This window comes from Grampus griseus, assembly GCF_964374135.1.
Source record: "Grampus griseus genome assembly, chromosome: 7".
NCBI lineage: Eukaryota > Metazoa > Chordata > Mammalia > Artiodactyla > Delphinidae > Grampus > Grampus griseus.
Window position 1 is genome coordinate 71604199 of NC_139001.1, and position 25124 is coordinate 71629322.

Genomic DNA, 25124 nt, shown 5'->3' on the forward strand with positions numbered 1-25124 from the left:
AATCATTGGAACTCTGGCCTTCACAGCTTCTCTGAACATTAAGGGAAGATGCACATCTAATATTTTACTGAATACCCTGCTTAGGCCTACAGGTGAAACTGAGGACAGAAAGCATTCAGTGAGTATTATGCACCAAAATACTGCTTGGAATTGGAACTATCCATTCAAGCTGCCTGTTTTCTTTCCTTCGATGTCTTCCCCCCATGAAATCAGAAAAACAACTTTTAGCCAGACACCAACATAGTCAACTGTTTGTATGGGTCAGGAAATGATTTCTATCACTTTAGAGCTTTGTTGCTTGTAGATAAAGTATCTAAATTGATTGGTGCTTTTATAATTTGACAAAACTGCTTAACAAAACTTATATTAATGTTATATAAAGTCTTCTATTTATATGCCTACTCTAGACTAGATGGCAGGCTTCTTTCATACATACCGTATTACGTGCTTAGTTAAATAAAACTCTTGTCTTGTTGTTAAAGCTTGCTCATGTTTTTTTCTTAAAACATAATAAGAAAGGGAAAATAATTGTTGGAAAAAGAGGTTCCCAAGGATCAGAACTATTAAAATTGTTAATAAAATAAATTTCTTTTTTTGCTAAGTTCTGTTGAGGTTTTAGTCATAACAGTGCATGAATAAATGAAGTAAACCACTTCTACCCTGCTGATTTAGATTTAAATTTAAAGAGATTTAAAACTCAGTTCTCCAAAATCTAAGACTACTTCCTCTTATAAGCACTATGGTACATTAAGAATTCTGCAATAAAGTAAACCTTCTTTTCCACCCAACATAAACTTGAAAGTTATTTGAAGATAAAATAATTTCCCTCCAAATTTGGAGCACTGTTCCTGAATGGAACATATTCTGCCCAACACAGTTGACGGTTTTTTCCCTATGTCTAAAAAAAATAGAGAAAATAAATTTTCAAATATTTTAGGAGGATCATTTACACTTTGATCTTAGTATAGTTTCAGAAATGCCTAGTTGCGCTAATACGGTAGTCACTAGCCACATGTGGATACTTAAATTTAAATTAGTTAATATCTAAAAGTCAGTTCCTTAATCACACTAACCATATTACAAGTACTCAATAGCCACATTTGGCTATGGGCTGGGTATCGGACAGTGCAGATAGTAAACTTTTCCATTATTGCATTAAGTTCCATTGCACGGCTCTGTATAGAATAGAGTTGTCCCTTGATATCAGTGGGGGATTGATTCTAGGACCTGCCACAGGTACCAAAATCAGTAGATGCACAAGTCTCTTATATAAAGCAGCATAGTACAGTCAGGCTTCCCTTATCTGTGGGACCCACATCCCATGAATATTGATATGTATTCCATTAGTGGTAGATCACATTTTTACCAGTTTCTCCGGTTTTATAGATTCCTATTATTTACAAGTATCCTTCCCCCCTAAAGTATTGCTTATTGAAGCATGTGATTTTTTTCCTACCAAGTAATTTCCCCAAGTAATAAAAATAATAATAATAATAGACAGGATTTGAAATAGCTAGATGATGGTAGAAGCATGTTTAGATTTTTATAAAGTTTGTTATTAACCTTAAAAACGTATGCCAAATTGTGCATACTTGTGATTCTCTAAAAAGTGAATGATAAAGACAGAATTTCCATGTCTACAATCCAAGATTGCAACACTGAAATAGCCTACCATTAGCATATGGTTTATGAGATTACTTTTCATATGTAAATTTTAGAGAGAATTTTTATTATATAACCACACCTTGAAATGAGCATAGAACACAGAGAAAACATTAAACTGGTATATGAATTAATGATTAAATATTTTAGTGACTATTACTTTAAATGAATTTTAGGGTTAATTAGCATATATTTTCATGTTCAGATTGAATAGAGTGAGAAAAAGCCAGTAAATTTTTTATTCATTTATTCCTTTGAACCTTTTCAATAAGCTTGGTAGGGATAAATATCCTTACGTTGTATATATTGAAACTTATGTAAGGTTGTCAAGTGAAGGTGAAATCTTGAGTATGCTAAAATTGATTAGATAAGGAAAGACTTTTTCCATTTGGGGGCAGAGGAAGAAGAAAAATAGAGATAGTTACATGCTAATTACTGGAAACATAGTAAATATAGTTGGTAAACTGGTAAATATAGTTGAGATTTTCTCTGTGCATATTTACTAAGATGGTGTCTGGTGGGGGAAAAGTATATAACCAATACATTAGTTGAATTATGTTTTCATAAAATGTAATATTACTTTTTATATGTCTAATTTGAATATATTTCCTAGTTTCAAGATGATTTTAAAGAATTACCTTTTCATTGTAAAAGCCACCCAGGATTTTTATGAGAAGCCCTAAGATTTGTCTGACTTTAACCTCTAGTGTCGTCTTAATTTCATGTATTTTTTTTTCTCATGCATTTGCAAATATCCAGTAAGTTATGTGTAAAAATTGCTACTACCATGATGAAGGAATGCCTTTTTTTTTTTTAATAAATTTATTTTATTTATTTATTTATTTTGGCTGTGTTGGGTCTCCGTTGCTGCGCGCGTGCCTTCTCTAGTTGCAGCGAGCGGGGGGCTACTCTTCCTTGCAGTGTGTGGGCTTCTCACTGTGGTGGCCTCTCTCATTGTGGAGCACAGGCTCTAGGCACACAGGCCTCAGTAGTTGCGGCATGCAGGCTCAGTAATTGTGGCTCACAGGCTCTAGAGCACAGGCTCAGTAATTGTGGCTCACGGGCCTAGTTGCTCTGCAGCATGTGGGATCTTCCCGGACCAGGGATCGAACCCATGTCCCCTGCATTGGCAGACGGATTCTCAACCACTGCGCCACCAGGGAAGCCCAGGAATGCCTTTACAAGGTTTTTATACTCTAAGGATTAGGGCTTTAAATCAAGTATGCATTTTAAATTATAGATTTAGTCTTAATTATCTTGTTTTTGTCCAAGAAAATAAAAAATAAAATGGAACATTTATCTTTTTATTCAGTTACTTATTTTATTTGAATGTATTTAAAAATATTTAATAGCTTTTTAAATTACAGAGTTTTATAGAAAGTATATTTGGTTCTTTCACAAGCCTTTTTATTGACTCTTTACCATCACAAGCCTGTTTTTTTTTGTATTGATTGAAGTTGAAAGCATAATGCTAGGAAGGAGTTCACTGAAGGCAGGTCTTTGGATACAGAGAGTAATGCATTCCATCTATGTAGGCTTTTTCTGATCTGATCTGATACGGTGGGAACAGATAATTTGGAGAGAATAAGTTTCCGGTCTTATATTCTTTTATACCTCCATGCATCATTTAAAGCTAACACGTTCTCCTGCTTAGAAATCTTTCCTCTTTCGCCTTCAGTGTATTTTCCATTTCTCTATTTCTTGGACTTAAAACATAACAAAACACCGTACAGTGTCACCTCTCTTGCTTCCCATGAGCCTTATTTATAGGTATCCCCCAAATTCTGTTGGATAGTCTTGTCTTTTCTTTATATTCATTCCCTTGGTAAACTCTCTTGGCTTGAATTGTACTTTTTATATGACTGATTTTTAAACCTTGGACTATTCTAAATCGCAATATCTACCCGTTGTTGAGAAGCGTCTCCATTTGAATAGCCTGTGGTAACACTGGACTTACTTACTGTCCAAAATAAAAGTCACTCCACCCTACCACTACAGGTTTCTTTCATTGTGTCCCTGGTAATCTTTCTCTGCTGTCCTCGTTCCTGTACTTAATTTAGCATGAAGTCCTCTTGTTTCTCCATGTAAGATGTATCTTGGGTTTCCCATTCTCTCTGTACTCATCTGCACTATCCAGACCCTCATTGTATCACATCTGTTAACTCACTACAACCACTTTCACACCAACCCCGCTTTGCCTTTTTTTTTTTCTTGAGCTTCCCAAAATCTCCGTACAGTGACTTTTTAAAATGTATACAAAGTTGTTAATGCATATTTTCCTTAAATAGAAATTTTAAGCATTTTTATTTATATATCCCTCTGGGCATAGTGCTGGATGCGGTAGGGAATCAGTAAGTAATTGTTCACTCATTCATTCAGCAGCTCTTTCTTGAGTAGTTGTTGGATTCCAGCTGTTATACTAGTGCTCCAGTGATCTCTCATGCAGCTTACAGCTGAAAACAGTCTCTGGTGAGAAGAGAAGGCTTCTCTGAGGAGGTGGCATTTGTTATCAGACCTGAATGAAATGAGAAAGCCAGTCCTGCAAAGATATGGGGAACAGTTCCTGCAGGCTGAGAGATCAGCAAATGTCAAGGCCCTGAAGAGGGACAAGTTTGGTATGTTTGGGAAGTATCAAAAAGGTCACTGTGACTGGAACATAGTAGAGAGAGAGTGACAGGAGATGTAGTCAGGAGACCAGGTGACAGAGGGACTAATAGGCCATGGTAGGTATTATGGATTTTATCTTACGTGATGGAAAAGCCTTTGGACAGTTTTGAGTAAGGGAGTGTTGTGAGCTAATATATTTGTTGCTAAGTTAAGAATAGAAGTAGGGAGACTATAATAGTAATATTGGAGAGCAATATCTTGAACTAGTGAGGTAAAAAGCAGTAATAAGTGTTTTGAATTAAGGATAGAATGAGGAAGAATGGTTGGCAGGATAGATTGGATGAGAGGTGTGAGATAAAAAAGGAACCAAGGAAAACTCAGTTCTGTGTGCTTGGACAAGTCATGTATCCTCTCCAATATCTATTTTCCTGAGTATATAATGAGAAATACCTCTTTTCCACTTCTTGAAGGAATTGTTATGAGGATCTGATGAAATAACACATGAAAGATAATTATGAATCTTAAAACACCATTAACATTGTATTAATTTTTAACACTAAACATTTTAAAGTTCACCTTAGATTAAATCATACCTTGTTAATTAAGAAATTTCTAAAAGCTTAGATTTGACAGGAATAAGAACTCTAACCCATATACAGCTTAGGAAATAGTTTAACTTATAACTTTCCCTGGGTTTATAGTATATAGTTCCTTTCCAATTATATTTTCAATCTTTAATAGTTTTGACACTGTTCATAAGGAATAGCATGAAGCAATTTCTCCTATTAATTGATAATAAGTAGATCATGTTCTGGCCATAGACTACACTGCTAATCTAATCATAGAGAAAAAGGTAAACAATACCTGGCTGTCTTTTGTTCTGTAGTATATTTAAGACACTGTGATTCTCCTCTCGGTAAATATTTGAAAACAAATAAAACTAACCCAAATGACCTATAGTTTATTTACTAATATGTTATATTACGTTAACCCTGGGGTGTTGTTGATTATAACAAAACATATTTTACCATACTATAATAAATAATGACCTATAAATAAACTCCAGGTGTTTTAGGCTTATTTGTGTCATGCCAATTGTACTTTTCCTGACAATTTTAGATTAATTTAAATATGACTTATGGCATCAAGAAAGACAAATATTCTAAACAAACTTTTTAGTTTCTGAAATCACTTACTCAAGTATGATTCAGCTGAATGCTATTTCTGTTTTTTTATTGCAGATTTCTCAACAGTTATGTCACAAGATTGACCACATTGATCACAGTAAGACTAAAATGATAATTAAGCTTTTAAGGATGTTTTGTTTTCTCTGAGAATGAGAATTAAGTTAGAAAATATTTATGATTTTAGATTGTTGTTCTTTCTTTCAAGAGCCAAATGAATGTTTACATTTAATGATTCACACCTCACACTCTACTTATTTAAATACTTCTTTAAATGATTTTAAAACATTTTAAATGAAAAATACACTTAATTTATAACTGAAATTATATGCCTAATTATACTAACATATTTCAGTGTGAATCATAATCTGAACATCATCTTTTTTAGTTTTTGTTTTTATTAAAATATGGCATGAAACATTTAAGGTGACTTCACATTAGGAAAAAAATTACAAAAATAAAATTACTTGGGACTAATCACATATTAAGGAAAGACTGTGAAAACAGCATTGAAAGGATTCTTAGACTTCTTGATTAAATTTTTCATTGATATTTAAATGATTTATAAACAGTCTTCCAAATATGGAGAGTTGTTGAAAAAGGATAGTTCTCTTAAGAAACTGAACTTTTCCGCTTTAATTTTATTTAAATTGTTAATTTCTACTGTGTATAAGGTAATATGTTACTTAAAGAAAAACTTTTATCCAAGGCCTTGATCTACATTATTAGAAAATTCTAACTATTAAAATCTGAATTGCAGTAATGAAATTTTACAGCACTTTTGAAAACTCCTTTTAAGTAACAGAGGAAAAAAATTGAGTAAATTATTTACTCAGTTAATCTGCTTCTTAAATCCCGTTTTAATTGTTCATTAGAAGCAGTAATTATCAGAAATGTTATTCCGTGTATATAAAACCTTAATGTTTTAATATTTTTTTGGAAAACTGGTACATTTAACATTTTTCAGAGAGGCCAGAGACAACTTTTATTCTATTCTATTTTTAAAGGCTTTATCATCATCATTGAGTCTACAGATGTATATGGCATGTTCATTTTCCTAAGGGAGCATTTTAGCTATCTCTGATTTGTTGCTCTTTGCTTGTTTGTTTTTTCTTAATCAGAACTTTATTGCCCTAACTGAATGGTTTACAACAAAATATTAACATATTTCTGTAGTAACCTTCTGTTTTGCATCTAATGTTTTATAATCAAGGAAGTTAAAATTAGCATTGGATGAAAAAGGTGTTTTTTTTTAATTAAAAAATGCTAACTCTCAGTACATTTTTAGGGTAATATTAAGGGAACACTTAATTGCAACTGTTCTGAATTCAAGAATTTCAGGAAGAGAGGTGGTGTTCAATATTATCAGATGTTAAATAAGTTAAAAATTAAGAAGTATTCATTTGAGAGTTTCATAAGTGACTGATAGTAGAAACCCTGTGTAATAATGTACGGGTTGTGAGGCTTTCTCTAGCTCCTTGTGTCAAGAAGAGGGTAGATTTCATCACTGATTCAGGCTGAGGGCATTGAGAGAGTAGTTCAAGTGTTGACCATGGGACTGGAATAAAATGAGGCCAGGGAGAAGGGCTGATATATTCAGAGAAAATGGAGAAAGGACTGGTCAGAGGTAGATAAGCTGGTGAAATGAGATGATAAAGAACTAAAAGAGTAGAATGCTGTGGTTAGGAAGGGGCTATTATAGATTGTTTCAGAGCTGGAGCTGGAGTATTCATATATAATATATACCTTGTGTATTTTTTTCTTCAGAACTCAGGAGAATTTCTCTTTTTACTCCTTATGTTACATTTCTCTGAAGTGTCAAGATCTTCTAAATGATCTCTTTTCCTCCTGGCCATCATCAATTCTATTGAAGCCTATATGTGATCCTCAGTTGAACTTTATTAAAGCGTTGCTCTGATTCTTTTATGTCTCTACCTGAAGATGTATAGTGACTTTCCATTTCTTATAAGTTCAAATTAAGGCTTTCTAACTTGGTATTCAAGACCCCTCCTCAGTTTGGCTCTAACATATTTCCCAGACAAATATCCTATTATTCAAGAAGAAGAACCCTACATTCTATACAATGTGAACTACATACTCCACCTTGAGTATACATTTTGTCTCCATACTTACATTCATGTCATTCCCTTTTCCTAGAATATTCTTTTTCCTTTTCAGTCTTTTGTTTCTCCTGATGAAATCAAACCTCCCTTCTAATGCCCTGTATACCTGTAATCATCTCTTTGAGGCCTTCCCTAATCATCCTAATTGAAAGTGATTCTCCCTCCTTAGTAGTTTGGTGATGCTTAATTTTTATTATTCTTATGTAACTGATAACATATATTCCCTTGTATTCTGCATACTTTAATATGTATTTTCCAATTGAGCAAATGAGTATTTAGCAAATGTTGCTAGTAATCATAAATACCCCAGAAAGAACTAAATTAATTAGTATCTTTAGTTTTCTTATATTAAAATTGAAACAAGAATATTAATACATGCATATCCAAAATTGAACCATGGGAAGCAGGGTAGTTAGGAAAGGGCATAGGTTTTAGAACCAGAGCGAGTTCAAGTACTGATGCCGCTGTATACTGTGTATATGACCTTTAGTAAGTCAGCCTCTTTGTGCCTCAGTATCTGCAGAAAATGATTTATGCATATATTTAAAAGGATTTTTATAAGTATTAGTTACCTTTCTTCCCTCTTACTTGTTTAATGTTATAGTTTACTCCTTTATTGATATGAGAGGGGTAGGACATCAACTATAAAGATCAGGGATATATCCAAATTTACCTTACTTACACATTGTGATCCTTTCATTTGTACGTTTTAATGTATGGATTTTTAGTTTCTACATTACATATAGTAATGATAACTTTGTTGACTTACATAAGTTCCAGCAAGGAGGCTGATTAGATCTATTGATACAATGTGCTTTTTTCGGGGTGGGGAGAGTCAGACCTTACTAGAATACAAATATCTTAAAAGGCCAGAATGAACTTCAGAAAAGTTTAGGTTGTGCTACATTCCCCTTATATAACAGATGAGAAAACCAACATCCAGAGAATTTGAAGGGAAGTAACATGCATAATGGTTAAGAAGAGGAACTGGGTCAGAAAAACCTTTAAGTTTGTGCTGTAATATTTATATAGCTGTTTTGGTCTTAAGTCAGTTACATAGTCTAAGATCCAGTTTTTTTCTCTCTAAAGCAGAGTAGTGTTTATACTTCAGGAGTGTTGTGAATATTAAATTTTAAAATGCTTATAATAAAAGCGCAGCACAGAGGCTGACATGGTAAATTCTGTTGACCCCTTGTCATAGTCATCATCATCTATCTGTAAAGTTACTTGCTCTAAGTCACATAGTGTGAGATCTTGATCCAAACCTGGTTTTGCTTTATTCTATTATAATTTTTACTTCTGTTTCATGATCACCTCTTAATTGATTAAAAATCTCTGAATGGCATTTGTAGGAAGTATAATAAAGTAACTCATAGACTTTTTTCTTCTCGCATCTCCCCAAATCCTCTATCTTCACCGAGAGTATTCGTGCAATTTTGCTTATGTGCAGTTTTGTTTATATGTAATTTTATTAATACAGTGGCTATATTTTATTTTAGGTATTCTTATTTAACATTTTGCTTCATATTTAGTAACTTGTTACAAAGCAACTTTTAAAATAAAGTGGCTTTTCCTGTTTTTATTAAAATTTCTTTTTTTCCTTTGGTAATTTTATTGTGAATATTATTTAAATTTCATAGAGATTTATGTCTACCAATAGAAATATTTAACTTAAAAATTCAAATTTAGAAGAAATTACTATATAATTTTACAGTGTGCACACTATTAGAAATATTGGTGTTAGATAGTAAATTTTAAATGTCAGTTAGGTACCTACCACAGATAAGATATAAACAAGCATGGCAATGACTGATTCTTGTACCCTAATATCAATTTTCTCCGTCTACTAGTTTTGTTCCCAGCCTATGACTACCTGGAATAAAAGTATCACTTTCAGTCTCTCTTACAGCTAAATGTGCTCATGTGACTAAGTTTTGGCTAGAGATACATAAGCAGTAGTACTGTGTGCACCTTGCAGAAAGTATTGTTAAAGGAAGGCGGGCATACCCTATTTTTCCCCCATCCTCCATGCTTGCTGAGATGTGGGCATGATAACTGGACAATGAGTGGAAACCACAAGCTAAGAATGGGCAAAGCAATAAGATGGAAAGTCCCTGATAACTTCAGGATGTCACCCTGCCCGCAGTGACCTATGACTTGAGTGAGATAAACTTCTATCTTGTAAGACACTTGAGTTTTGGCTTTCTGTCACTCATGACCAAAATTAATCCTGATTACATCAAGATAATTTTACAAAGTTTATGCCATTGTTTAAATGTCTTTGATTTGTTTACATTTCATTTATTTTTCTTGGACTCTTGTCACTTTTTTGATAGCTTCAATTTTAGGAGGAGAATACAAAAGGAAATAATTCACTCACTCTGTCTAGGAGAGGAGACTAGGGAAATCTCTAAAGAGAGGGGAGACATTTAGACTAGATTTTTGAGATATGAGTTAGAAGAGAATCCAGAAAGAAAATAGGCATATAGATTGGAAACAACATATGTTCAGGGATATGCAACTATTTTAGTTAAATATCGTTGAAATGTAAAATTTGAGTAAGTAAATGAGCCTAAAGGTCAGATCTTATAGGAATTTACAAACCAAGAAGTTTGGTAAGTGCTAAGTACCTAGCGAAGTTTCTTTTAATGTTAATAATTTTAATATTACTTATGGTTTTACCATTAAATATTTTTAAAAGAAATACATTTTTATACAAGCTTTTAGGAAGGAAGAACAAAACTATTATTTATTTATTCATGGATTAAGATACTAGGTGATTTCTATTTGAGTCTTTAACAATTTTAGAAGACATATTATTACATTTTACAGATGGCTAAACTGAGACTCAGAAGAGTCAAGTGTCTTTCCCAGTGTGGTAGTTAAGTCATTATTTGGAAAGTACAAAAATCAACCATTTAAAAACAAGTCTGCTATATGTTGTCTGACCTTTATTTTTCTACTTTTCTAATACCAAAAAGAGCGTTATAGTCAAATTTAAAATATCTTTGGTAAAATATAGTAACAGTGATCAAACCAGAAGTAAAGTCTATATAAGAATTTCCATATTTTATGCCAATGAATACATCTAAAATATTAAATTAAAAAATCTAATATCTTAAAGTTATAAACTAGTAAACATTTTGTTTTCTAGAGTCTGAATTGTGAAGAGTATCTTCAAAGTTAGTGTATAGTAGCCATTTAAATTACTTCATACAAATCAAATTTCCATTGCTATTCCTAAGTGTATATTTGGATAAAAGAAACCTCCATCTCCTATTGCACCTCACCAAAAAGTTGCACTGTTTTAACATTAATGCAGCTAAAAGCATGCATGGTGTTCTTAGTATGAGTACCTATAGATAGAAATGACACCCTGCTGCAGAGACCCAACTGAACTTCTCTGAACAAGTAAAAGTATATAATGTTACACACTCGTTTGGTTTAAAGATTACTTCTTATCTGAAAACTCTAAATGAGCTACTATTTAATAAATCTGCCTAAAAATAGAAAATACAGTAACCTTAATATATCTTAGAGATAATTGTAGAGGCATGAGAGAATATAAAAGAAAAACTAATTTTCTAATTTGGTTTGGTGTTTTTTAATTGTAATCAGCAAAGAATCTAGCACCTAGACCACTAGGTCAGTATTTTATGAATTAAAGTGACTTGAAAGTTAATCTGGTTAATACATTATTCTTTTCCCCTCACACTTTCTAGAACACCATGCATACATCTGCTGTGAGATGTACATTCATTGAAATGTTAGTCAAGGAGTAGATAAACTACAAGTACAGTCTACAGAAACTGTTTTTAGGGATGAGAAGAGGGTGTTATAGACTGAGTTATGGGGTTATGATATTTGACTCTTCATTCCTTTTCTATAAATACACAAATGAAAAACTGGAGGAGAAAATATTTTGATATAAATGGAAAAATTCTTATTTTATTGCATCAAAAGGGTACCTAGGGGCTTCCCTGGTGGCGCAGTGGTTGAGAGTCCGCCTGCCGATGTAGGGCACACGGGTTCGTGCCCCAGTCCGGGAAGATCCCACATGCCACGGAGCAGCTGGGCCCGTGAGCCATGGCCGCCGAGCCTGCACATCCAGAGCCTGTGCTCCGCAACGGGAGAGGCCACAACAGTGAGAGGCCCGCATACCGCAGAAAAAAAAAAAAAAAAAAAAAAGGGTACCTAAAATTAGCATGTCATAGATGTTTAAAAAAATCTGACTAATACAAATATTCCTGATGCTCTCCTTATGTGAGTATATTTAAAAAACATTTAAAAAACATTGCATCAATAGGTACATTTCCATCATAATATAAGATAGTATGTGTAAACTTTTCCATGTTCAAAGTATGCCACTTATTTTTATAATACTTGCAATTTTATTATCTGATTTTCTTTCTTAGGAAAATGTCCTCAACTTTTGTTCATAAAATTCATAATTATTGTCTCTTTATTGCCTTTACCAATGAAAATTCCTGTGTCTTTTTTTACTCTAGTTTGTTTCATATTTTCAGTGTCGATCATACACACTTGGCACTAAACTTAAATATCATAGCTCCCCTCAAATGTTGCCTCTTCCATGAAACCTCTGCAGTTGGAATTACTCTCCCCATCATTTCTGCCTGTCTAGTATTTGTTATTTCTATCACAGCATTGTTCTTCAACACTGGAGTCCTTGGACCTCCTGAGTATGTAGATATATTCTCTGTGGGGGAGAGAGAGAGTTTGCTATAAGAATTTACAAAGTTCAACATTAATGTAAAAGAAATATTCTTGGATCATCCGGGATGCTTACCTTATAAACAGTCACTGCCATCGACTTTCAGGGCAATGATTGTATTTAATTATGTCAGTTTAATAAGAAAAGAACAAAAATAGATTTGATATGTACAAATGGTTCATTTGTACCGACTGAAGGCCAGTTGACATCAGAGTGAACTAAATTATAGCTTTGTAGTAATTTGAGTAGAAAGAAATGGTGGAATATTAAATTGTTCAGCGAATGCTAGACCATAAGATACACATGCCAAACTCAAAGGTAACTGGAAACTAATGGGGAAATAGCAGTCAATACCATATTCATGTTGAGTACAATGATTTTATTTTAGCAAAAGCATCATATTGATAACAATTAGAAATCCGTTAGTTTTGTAGCTTTTATATGCACACTTTGTAAATTTGTTTCGATACTATTTTTGAATAAGATCTGGAAGCAAGAAGAAGAGTTTATCCTTATCCATAGTTTTACTTTTCTAGGTATTTCAGTAACATAATAATTTAATTAGTGTGTCAGCATGTGTCCACAATACATTTTTTTCTCCCTTTATGAGGATTTATACATAACCTAAGTTTCAGAAACATTCTTATAGAGCCTTTATCTGCCATATGAGGTGATTTGTGTGTTTGGCTGTTTCAACTATTAGATGGTAAAGTCCTTACAGTCTAGTGAAGCCATAGATTATGTTTTATTAATTCTTGCAGTCCCCTTAGAGTCTATTACAATGCCTTATCCCCAGTAGTGGCACAGCAGATATTTATGAAAAAAACTGGCCTATGCAAGTGTGCCTCTTAGTGTTGATAATCTGTTCAATTGAACTAGAATGGATAAATATATAGAAAACAATATAGGCAATATATACATTTTAACAATTTGAAATTCATATAAGTTAACAAATTCCTATTTTTTTTAAAGGAAACACACTCTCCTTATGACTTTTGAGTGGTTTGTTCTTTTTTTAAAATTAATTAATTAATTAATTAATTTATGGCTGTGTTGGGTCTTCGTTTCTGTGCGAGGGCTTTCTCTAGTTGCGGCAAGTGGGGGCCACTCTTCATCGCGGTGCGCGGGCCTCTCACTATCGCGGCCTCTCTTGTTGTGGAGCACAGGCTCCAGACACGCAGGCTCAGCAATTGTGGCTCACAGGCCTAGTTGCTCCGCAGCATGTGGGATCTTCCCAGACCAGGGCTCGAACCCGTGTCCCCTGCATTGGCAGGCAGATTCTCAACCACTGTGCCACAGGGAAGCCCACAAATTCCTATTTTTAAATTAAATGTCCTGTAGGATTTTGGTCACTTACAGTGTTGTATGAATTACTTTAATTAGGTAATCAAAGGACCTGTAGGGTGCCAGTGGGAGAATGAAGGTTTCATGGCAGGCTAGAACTGAATGTGGAGATGTAACAAGAGTGCTTCAGTGCTTTAGAACAAACGTATATTTGATCTGTTCTTGTGATTTATTTCACCTTTCAATTCCTGTCCTTTAAGGGAGAATTAATAATGAAGGCTAATTATGTGCCAGAGAGTTTCCAAGTATCATTTTATCTTAGACTTATTGATGTTAAGTAACTGCTCCAAGTTGACATAATTAGTTATGGTCGTAACTGGGTTTCAGGTTCGTATTTCTCTAACTAAAGACAATAATGTTTCTACTATAATTTATTCAAAGAATATAAAACCAATTTGTGTTCAAGAGAACTGAGTATATATACTTAGAAATAAAGTACATAATGCTCAATAAATATTTGTTAGCTGATTGAATGACAGAAGCAGAATTATGGGAGAAAAGAATTCTAGAATCAGCCGGTATGTGCCCTGAGGTGATTTTCTAAGACACATTCTTCAAACAATTCATATACTGCCTTTCTCTCTCTTATTTAATTATCTTTAGTTTTGTATACCTTAGTTATCGTATTGATACTCAGTAAGGAAAGAGACATGATGTATGCTGTAAATGGAAAGTTGCTTGTTCTCAAATATTCTAATAAAATATTCCCTAGGTAGGGATTGTGAGTCTTTCATTCGGTCAATCAATATATTATGTGCTTCACATTCAGTCAGTCACTCATTCATTTGTTCATTCATTCAACAAACATTTATGGAGCACAGGCATATTCTACCATCTACCAGTTGGGGATGCTATGGTCAATAAGACAAAGTTCCTTCTGCTATTAATTTTACTTTCTAGTAGGAGAACAGAAGTAAAGAAATAAATGTTTTCAAATATTGATAAGGGCTCCAAAGGAGGGGGGAAAGTAAGGAAAATGTGATAGCGTACACTGGGGGCAGGGTAGAATGAAGGGCAAAATACATATAAAAGTTTGGGAAGACCTCCGTGAGGAGGCAGTGCTTGTGTTGAGAAATGAATCACCAGAAGGAGCCAGCCACATGAGGATCTGAGGAACTAGGAATCACAGTGCCAATGGAGCTAGGACACTGTGAGCTTGGGGAATTGAGGTAGACAGATGTCACTGAAACTAGTTAGAACTCTTTCTAATGTGAAGAGAAGCCACTTTATAATGGTTGATTTTATTTCCCCTCATCCCTTGTTTAACTTGAAAATGTACTACATTCAGTTTCCTATTGGAAACTTTAAGGAGGAATGTCTATTACATTGGTGACATTAAAGCATTGTTGTAAATTCTTTATGTTCTGTATGAATTTATATTTTTGGAGACATTCTACCGTCTTATTCCTAAATTAAATACCATTACTATTGTAGTTAAGAAGTTTCTATCATCTTAAAGAGAAATTCATGGATATTCATTATTCCTTTTGAATTACTTAGGAAGTTTATAAACATGGAAAATATACTGTCCCTCTTCTCTTCTTTGAGAGCTTACAGTCTAGTGGAGAAACTGACACACAAACCAGTCATTACATATGTGGAGGATGTCACAATAGAAGTATATGTATAATATTTTTTGAATATAGAAAGGATGGTGTGATCCCTGGGGGTGGGAAAGGCCTCATCAAAAATACTCATTCTATAAAAATGCTCATTCTACAAAGATTTTCATCCTGCTTTTTTAAAAAAATAAACAAATAAATAAATAAGTTTGTTTGTTTATTTTTGGCTGCATTGGGTCTTCATTGCTGCTTGTGGGCTTCTCATTTTGGTGACCTCTCCTGCTGCGGAGCACGGGCTCCAGGTGCTCGGTCCTCGGTAGCTGTGGCTCGCGGGCTCCAGAGCGCAGGCTCAGCAGCCGTGGCACACGGGCCCAGTTGCTCCGAGGCATGTGGGATCCTCCCCGACCAGGGATCAAACCGTGTCCCCTGCATTGGCGGGTGGATTCCCAACCACTGCATCACCAGGGAAGCCCTCATCCTGCTTTTTGAAGCATACTAGGAGCCAGGTATCAGTATTTGAACAGGAATGTTTATGCTGCAAAAAAATCTTTACAAAGAGTTTATGATTTCCAGCTATATAGCAAAATAAATAAATGGTATTTAACTTATACACTAGAAAGTCAACTTTCTCTTCTAAGTGGAGGGTGAAAAATCGTTATGGTGCTCTTTATTACTGCTGCCCTTTTCCCCTTCTGTTTTCTCTCACCCTTTACCTTCCATTTTTGTAAGTGTACCTGCAGTAGGAAGAAGATAAAATGTTAAAAGTTTTGAAGGAAGTCTTCACAGCAAGTTTCGTTTTTTGTTTTTGTTTTGTTTTGTTTGTTTTTTGAAGGGGGTGTGTCATTGTAAAAAGAGAATTGATTTATTTCTGAGCGGTGATAGCATCTTCTGAGGTCCTCAACTGGGAGCTTAGATCTTTCAGTCGTGAAAGCAGGCGTTCTTTTCTTCTTCCTGATCTTAGGAGGAAAGCTTTTGGTCTTTCACCATTTACTATGATGTTAGCTGTGGGTTTTCCAGAATGCCCTTCTTATGTTGAGAATGTTACCCTATATTACTAGTTTTCTGAGTGTTTTTTTAATATGAAAAATTGGTGGATTTTGTCAAACGTTTTATCTGTGTTGGTTGAGATACTCATGTCATTTTTTTCCCCCCTTCGTTCTGGTGTGGTATGTTACGTTGATGGATTTTCTTGTATTGAACTGTTTATTCTTAAAACTTATTTGCCTTCTCAATTAAGCCTTTCTTACACTCCCAAATTGAATAAAATATCACTGTGCTCCTCTCTAGGATGGAGAACTGTGACTATCTTTTATTATTTCCTTTAGCTGCTGTTTATAATTTATTTGCTTACATCATTTTTAATATTTTTAAGATCTCTTAAACCTTGTTTATAATAATGCATAGTCTTATGAATCTCTTTAGGAAATATAATCTCTAATCAGTTTTTGTATAACATATAATAAGTTGATTTTCAGTAAAAATACTATATGTTTGATCAATACATCAATAAATATAATATCATTTGAATTTAATCTTGATAATTTTTTAATATATAAAGACTTTTTTTCTACTTTGCAAGGGTAGAAAATGCACTATTTTATTTTATCAATAAATTTATTTATTTATTTATGGCAGTGTTGGGTCTTCGTTGCTGTGCACGGGCTTTCTCTAGTTGCGACAAGTAGGCGCTACTCTTCGTTGCAGTGCGTGGGCTTCTCATTGCGGTGGCTTCTCTTGTTGCGGAGCACGGGCTCTAAGCGTGCGGGCTTCAGTAGTTGTGACATGTGGGCTCAGTAGTTGTGGCTCATGGGCTCTAGAGTGCAGGCTCAGTAGCTGGGGTGCACGGGCTTAGTTTCTCCGCGGCATGTGGGGTCTTCCGGACCAGTGATCAAACCCGTGCAAGGGACACAATTTTAATTTATTTTTAATTATATAAGACATACCTTATCAACTTTTAAGCCAGGCACCTCTGAATAAGCACCTGAGGGTCTTTTCTTTTTTTTACTGTGGTAAAAATGCATAACATAAAATTTACCACCTTAACCATTTCTGATTGTACAGTTCAATAGTGTTAAGTATATTCACACTGTTTTGCAGCCAATCTCAGAACTTTTTCATTTTGCAGAACTGAAACTCTATACACATTAAACAATCTCCATATTCCCTCCCTCTAGCCCTTGGCAACCACCATTCTACATGCTGTTTCTATGAATTTGATTACTCTAAGTACCTCATATTAGTGGGTTTATAAAATATTTTTTGTTTTGTAACTGGCCTATTTCACTTAGTATTTATAATGTCCTTGAGACATTCAACCATACTGTAGCATGTGTCAGAATTTCCTTCCTTTTTAAATTTATATATTGCATTTTATATATATATATATATATATATACCACATTTTCTTTATCCATTCATCCTCCAGTGGACACAAGTTGCTTCCAACCCTTCACTATGGTGTTATCAACATTTTAAAATGACATTTTTATTTCGTTTATTAAGCATAGGTTTAAATGTAACAGTGTTACAACAGTTTAAAAGTTCAAAATTGCTTTCATTTGCTAATGTTTGAAGTTCTTACAGTATCAACAAATACACTGGTTTAGATTTTTTTTTAATTTTTTATTTATTTAGTCCGCAGTGGGTCTTAGTTGTGGCTCGTGGGATCTTCCTTGTGGCATGCGGAGTTCTTAGTTGCAGCATGCATGCGAGATCTAGTTCCCCACCAGTGATCAAACCCGGACCCCCTGCACCAGGAGCACAAAGTCTTACCCACTGGACCAACAGGGAAGTCCCACACTGGTTTAGTTTTATAATTTTTGTCCTAATTCAGAAAAAGATAACTGCATCCAGTTTGGCTTTTCATTTTAAAGAGAATTATCATTACAGTTTTTCATCTTTACATTGGTTTTTTGAAATAATAAAGACATTTCGAGGTGCTGTATAAGAATTTTTTTCAATTTATTTTTTATTTTTATTTTTGTCTGCGTTAGGTCTTTGTTGCTGCGCACGGGCTTTCTCTAGTTGTGGTGAGCAGGGGCTACTCTTCGTTGCGGTGCGCGGGCTTATTATGGTGGCTTCTCTTGTTGTGGAGCATGGGCTCTAGGAGTGCAGGCTTCAGTAGTTGTGGCATGCGGGCTCAGTAGTTGCGGCTTGCGGGCTTAGTTGCTCCGTGGCATGTGGGATCTTCCCAGAACAGGGCTTGAACCCATCTCCCCTGCATTGGCAGGAGGACTCTTAACCCCTGCGCCACCAGGGAAGCCCTGTATAAGAATTTTGATGAGATGAATGCAGTAGGAATTTGGTGGAGATCTTGGGATGATTTTGCTGAATTGTCATTTTATGTCCTTATTGGCTTTCATTTCTTTGTTAATGCACCTCATGCTTCTATTCTTTAACAAATTAAAAAATGTAAAAAAGCATCAAAACCTTCATGGCAACTATGCCAATGTTCATAGGGATTGAGTATCATGAGCATCCTTAACAGTTGTCCCTCATTACCATACGTGATATACATTTAGGGTTCTCAGACTATTCTTTTCTGCGTATTGAGAAAGTTATATTTTCTTTGTTATTAAAAATAGATTTTTAAGCTATTACCTCATTTAAAAATATGAACACTGTGAAACTATGCATGAAACTCTTTGAGAAGTTTTTAACTAACAGTATTCAGTTGTAACCTCTTTGTGGACAAAACTATCTTATTCACATATGTCTGTTCACAGTGTTGGAGTTTAAGCCCTCAAACTTGTTTCCAGTAAGTATTTGTTGGATTGAGTAGGTTTCTAAATGTGTATGTATAGTTATTTACACATGTATTCAGCAAATCTGTATATAATTTTACCCATACTGTGATCTAGTTACCTTCTATTAATTTTTCTTGTCTAAGGCACCATTTTTTTTTAACATCTTTATTGGGGTATAATTGCTTTACAATGGTGTGTTAGTTTCTGCTTTATAACAAAGTGAATCAGTTATACATATACATATGTTCCCATATCTCTTCCCTCTTGTGTCTCCCTCCCTCCCACCCTCCCTATCCCACCCCTCCAGGCGGTCACAAAGCACCGAGCCGATATCCCTGTGCCATGCGGCTGCTTCCCACTAGCTATCTACCTTACGTTTGTTAGTGTATATATGTCCATGACTCTCTCTCGCCCTGTCACAGCTCACCCTTCCCCCTCCCCATATCCTCAAGTCCGTTCTCCAGTAGGTCCGTGTCTTTATTCCTGTCTTACCCCTAGGTTCTTCATGACATTTTTTTCTTACATTCCATATATATGTGTTAGCATACGGTATTTCTCTTTTTCTTTCTGACTTTCTTCACTCTTTATGATGGACTCTAGTTCTATCCACCTCATTACAAATAGTTCAATTTCGTTTCTTTTTATGGCTGAGTAATATTCCATTGTATATATGTGCCACATCTTCTTTATCCATTCATCCGATGATGGGCACTTAGGTTGTTTCCATCTCCGGGTTATTGTAAATAGAGCTGCAGTGAACATTTTGGTACATGACTCTTTTTGAATTTTGGTTTTCTCAGGGTATATTCCCAGTAGTGAGATTGCTGGGTCATATGGTAGTTCTATTTGTAGTTTTTTAAGGAACCTCCATACTGTTCTCCATAGTGGCTGAACCAATTCACATTCCCACCAGCAGTGCAAGAGTGTTCCCTTTTCTCCACACCCTCTCCAGCATTTATTGTTTCTAGATTTTTTGATGATGGCCATTCTGACTGGTGTGAGATGATATCTCATTGTAGTTTTGATTTGCATTTCTCTAATGATTAATGATGTTGAGCTAAGGCGCCATTTAAAGAGGGATTAATATATGAGAACTTGGGGACCAAACCAATTATCAAATCACTGTAGTAGCAATAACTCATTTAGACTGTTGCCACACAAATATCCTCAGCATTGTTTAAGGAAGCTATTGGACAACTGCAGTAACTCCAGACCACTTTTTACTGTGGATTTCACTTGGAGAGGTGGGAAGAGAGTTGATTTTATTTTAGTTAAATGTTAATAATGAAAAGAGGATATTCATATCTTTGAAGAGAGCCGAGTTCATTATTATCTGAAGTTGTACTTCTATAAGTAACACTATTTCTAATCTGTTTTTTGGGTCTATTTTAAGTATTGTATTGTGATCATTTTTACATACTGAATATTGGACTTACTAGGAAAACTAGAGAAGGTTTAGTTTTCAAATAAAATAAACATATTTTAATAAGAAAGGTGTCACCTTGTAGATTGAAGTTTATGAGTGCATAGAAATATTTTTCCCAAAGAATAAAAATTTACCACACTGTAACATGTGTAGTACCTGCCAATGTAATTATATCTTTGGTTGAGTATAATGTAAATATTAAGTACTGAGAAATTAATAGTAATAAGCTCTGATATGCTGTTTTAATTATTTATTGTAAGCATACTTCATGGAAGAAATAAGGCATTACTAGAAGTTGACTTCCCTCTTTTGTATGTTTGTTAAATTTAAGTAGTTTCCTGAAAAATATTAAAGCTATAACTTAATATAAAAATTATTTTTAGAATACAAATTATTTCAGAATATGATTTAATTGTAATTTAACGTTTAGAAAAAAATTGTTTTATTTTGTTTCACACATACCTCTAGAAGCACACTTTATAAATCCACCATATATTTTCAATCATGACATTGGAATAAATATGAGGTCCTTTTCTTGAAATTATGAGTAATCATTGTATAAAAATAAGTATGGGGGCTTCCCTGGTGGCGCAGTGGTTGAGAGTCCACCTGCCGATGCAGGGGACACGGGTTCGTGCCCCGGTTCGGGAAGATCCCACATGCCGTGGAGCGGCTGGGCCCGTGAGCCATGGCCACTGAGCCTGCGCGTCCGGATCCTGTGCTCCACAGCGGGAGAGGCCACAACAGTGAGAGGCCCGCGTACCGCAAAAAAAAAAAAAAAAAAAAAAAAGTATGAAATATGAATAAATTTTTGATTTGATTGTGGCCTCTCTTTTTAAGAAACTTTCTAAGACTATTTTCTCCTTTAACCAAAGTTTATATCCATTATGTTTTTTAGATTGCACTTTGGGGTTCATTTCCCCTTTGAAATATTGTTAAGCTATGATTTTCTGTGTATGTGGGTTAGTCTATATCAAAAGGCAACTTTTTATTATTTTACATACATTCATTTTACCTCACCAATAAAGTTATGATAAGCTTAAACATGGAAACTATTCTGTTTTGGTTTTCCCTTAGTTCCTAGTAAAAGGTGTTTAATGAGTTAGCTAATGAGTAATGTAGGATCAAAAATGCAGGGTGAGTCCTGAAATTGCTGCTTTTGCCTTTAGTTTTGTGGCACTTGTGTTTTGGTTGTACCTGTAGGTGAAAATAAACATTTAAATAATTTTTTCGTTGAATTACTTTGTATTTCTCAACTTTTCATATGTACGCAAAATGTTAAATCTTCAATCAGTCAGGATTAAGACTATTTCAAAAGATTGCCTCTACAATTTCAAGTTTATTCAGAAATTAATATGATGTGTTATTATAAAACTGAAAAGAATCTTAAAATCATATTATGTTCAGTACTCTCCTTTTAGAAAACCAAACTTTAGAGTGATTGGCTGGATGTTACACAGTTTATGGCAGAGACTCCAGCATCAGTAGGTACTTCCTAATCCAATTCTTTTTCTGAAAATTAGATGATTTTATTTCTTTTTAATGTATTATATATTTCTTTCATATTATTTTAGAAAGATGATCACATTTCAGGTCTATTTCTGTTAATAGTATCACTATTTCCCACATCAATATATGAATGCTGTTATCATTTTGCATTACTCTCCTTCCTCTGGCTCTAGATAATCCAAACTTAAAAGTGGCTGTGTTCTAGCTTCAGTATTTTTTGCATTCTTTGTCTTCCTGTCATTCCTACCACCACCCTATTTAGGTCATGTTTAGATTGCTCTATTGGTTTACTTACTAGCTTCTCTGTCTCCAGGATCATGTCTCCTGTTCTTACTGCTTATGGTTAACATTGCCATATTAACATATCTGAAATCATGATTTCTTTTTCCGTGTCTTTGTTTATAATATTCCCTTTTTTTGTGAAGATTCTTTTTCTGCCTCTGCATATATATTCAAATGCTGTACATCCTTCAAGACCCAATTCAAATCTCCTTTCCTTTTCAGGACTAGCCATATCTACCCAAAGGGAGTACCCTTTGAAAATTTAGGGTCAGTTAGTATCTGTAATCATCTGACGTCTAGACTCATGGTATCCTATTATCATAGCGTGCTAGATCAGGAAGAGACTTTAGATATCACTTATTCTAGTCACCTCACTTTACAGGTGAGTAAGTGGTTTTTCTAGATAAATGACTAAGTACTTGGAGGGTTCAGAGCAAAGATGTATTTAGACTTGTCTCCTAACCTGTAATCTATAATTTCTTCTCGTGTAACACACTTCCGCTCACTGTAAAATACCTTGTCTTTTTATATAGTTTTTCATGAGTACGTTTATTATTTCCTCTACTTGAGGCTGAGAATCTTGTTGTAAACTTTTTATACTCCCCTTAATGTTTTGCACAGAGTAGGTCTTAATTCATTATTTACTTTGTAGAGAAGCAATATTTTAAGTAAGGTTATTTCCATTTTTATAAATATTGATGATTAAGTATTATACTGCTTTTTTTTTTTGGCTGCACCGTGTGGCATGTGGGATCTTAGTTACCCGACCAGGGATCGAACCCATGCCCCCTGCAGTGGAAGCACGGAGTCTTAACCGCTGGACCGCCAGGGAAGTCCCTATACTGCTTTTGTTTAAAAGGAATGGAAGAAGAATTTTTAATAGTTTTTGGCAGTTTGCATCTATTTCCACTAAAAAATAGTAGGAAACAACAAAATATAATTGAAAAATTTTCTCTTTCATTGCTAAGTAAATGGGTTTCACTTGTTTACAATGTAAAGAACACAGATTCAAGTGCAAAACTAAATTTTATCAACATTTCTTCATTGCTTTAATGTTCTCAGTTTTTAAGGAAATAAAATGTTTTATATGAAATAATTTTAGAGTAGATTATATTAAATGGAAACATGATATAGTTCTGTTGTCTTAGTTGAAAACTACCTAGTACAGTCTTTTCAGGTTTTAAAGTTTTATGAATATATCTGATTGAAAGCAAGTAAGTAAAGCAACAAGAATTATAGCAAATATATGCACTTTAAAATTCCTTTACAATTCAGCATGAATAAAAATGGTACATTAGAGGGTAGTTTAAATACCTATCAGATGAATAAAGCATGGGCTTCATGCTTATAGTTGGGGATATATGTATCTTCTGCATTAGATGTATTACAGAGGTGATGTCAAGGTGAAAGCAAGCTTGCAGAATGGTTGGAAATCATTGATATTCTGACTTGGAAGCTGTAAATGGCTCAGTGGCAGATGGAGTCTTTGTCAAGGAAGAAAAATGGCAGCTTTGGAGCATCATAGATGTTTTGCTAGCAGCTCAGCACACAGTCTGTGACCTTCTAGACTCCTTCTAGGAGTCTTTCTTATGCTCTAATAAACTGTCCTCAGCTTTTATTCACCTAACATAGTTAAACAGTACTTATCATATTTCAGTACAAATTGAGGTGTTTTCATTACAGAGAAATAGAAATATGTTTTATTATCTAGTTCTTAAAGAAGTAAGCTTTTAAGGGAACAGGAATTTCTCGGAATCAGAAATATTTCTCAGTTAGTTTGCAAGGGTAAAAACAATAGAGTTAAATTGAAAAAGTATATTTTTAGAATTACAGAATATTAAAGCTAGAAAATATGTTAAAAATCCTAGACAAACTTTCTCATTTTACAGATGAAGGAACTGAGTCTCATAGACTGTGATTCAACCAAGGTCATTAAACTAGTTCATGAAAAACGTTAGGTGACTCTTAGATTATGACTTGTTATACATATAAAATAGCTCTAGTTATGAAGGTAAAAGAAACTAGTCTCTTTGAATAAAACTTAGAATACTACAGAGTATACCTACTTATTCATGACCACTGCATAATGAGCATACATAATTTTAGAGACTTTTATTTACTATTTAACTGCACATATTTTTATTGGAAAGACTTCAAGTTTATCATTTTAATCATTGCTAGATTGCTGTACAGAAAAATTTTTGTTGAATGAAGAGTTTATACCTGGGTCAAATATGTATCTTGTGTTGATTTATTTGTGTATTTTTAAAGGTTCTTTCTTTTAGAGATAGCATTTCATATTAAAATATTTGAGGGTTTTGTAGATTTTGTACTGAAATGTTTTGAATGAAATATTGTTGCATGTATCAGTGAGAAATCCAGTTTTTAGAGGAATCCAGCTTTTAGAGGTCTCCATGAGAGTGTACTACCATGTGGAGTATATTCAATTGGACAGCTGACTTATACTGAAGAGTAGTAAGTCATGGCCAAAATTAAAAGTGGAAGCATTACACACGTAAAACCTACTAAAGCATTTGACAGTTGCTAAAGTTATAGAAAGGAATCTCTGTACATCATGGAAGAAAACTACCCTTTGTTCTAGAAGGTCAAGGTTGCTGTACAAATTGCTTCAATTTGTAGTCTTTCTTAAGCCAGTGTCTAAAGAAGTAAACTTAAAGAGAAATTTAACAACAATTATTCAAAATAATGTCCATGCATTTTCTAAAGATAAAATTATACAATTAGGGCTTCCCTCGTGGCGCAGTGGTTGAGAGTCCGCCTGCCGATGCAGGGGACATGGGTTCGTGCCCCAGTCCCAGAAGATCCCACATGCTGCGGAGTGGCTGGGCCCGTGAGCCATGGCCGCTGAGCCTGCGCGTCTGGAGCCTGTGCTCCGCAAGGGAGAGGCCACAGCAGTGAGAGGCCTGCATACCGCAAAAAAAAATAA

The 25124-nt window shown here is 34.4% G+C and overlaps 1 protein-coding gene across 1 annotated transcript in view; it reads left to right on the top strand.

Annotated features, from left to right (window-relative positions):
- Positions 1-25124, top strand: part of BAZ2B (bromodomain adjacent to zinc finger domain 2B) — a 381122-nt gene that overhangs the window by 172246 nt on the left and 183752 nt on the right. Inside the window, exon 3 of the mRNA XM_082658005.1 lies at positions 5511-5553. The gene's annotated coding sequence lies outside the window, so the exon portion shown is untranslated. The remainder of the gene's footprint in view (positions 1-5510; positions 5554-25124) is intronic.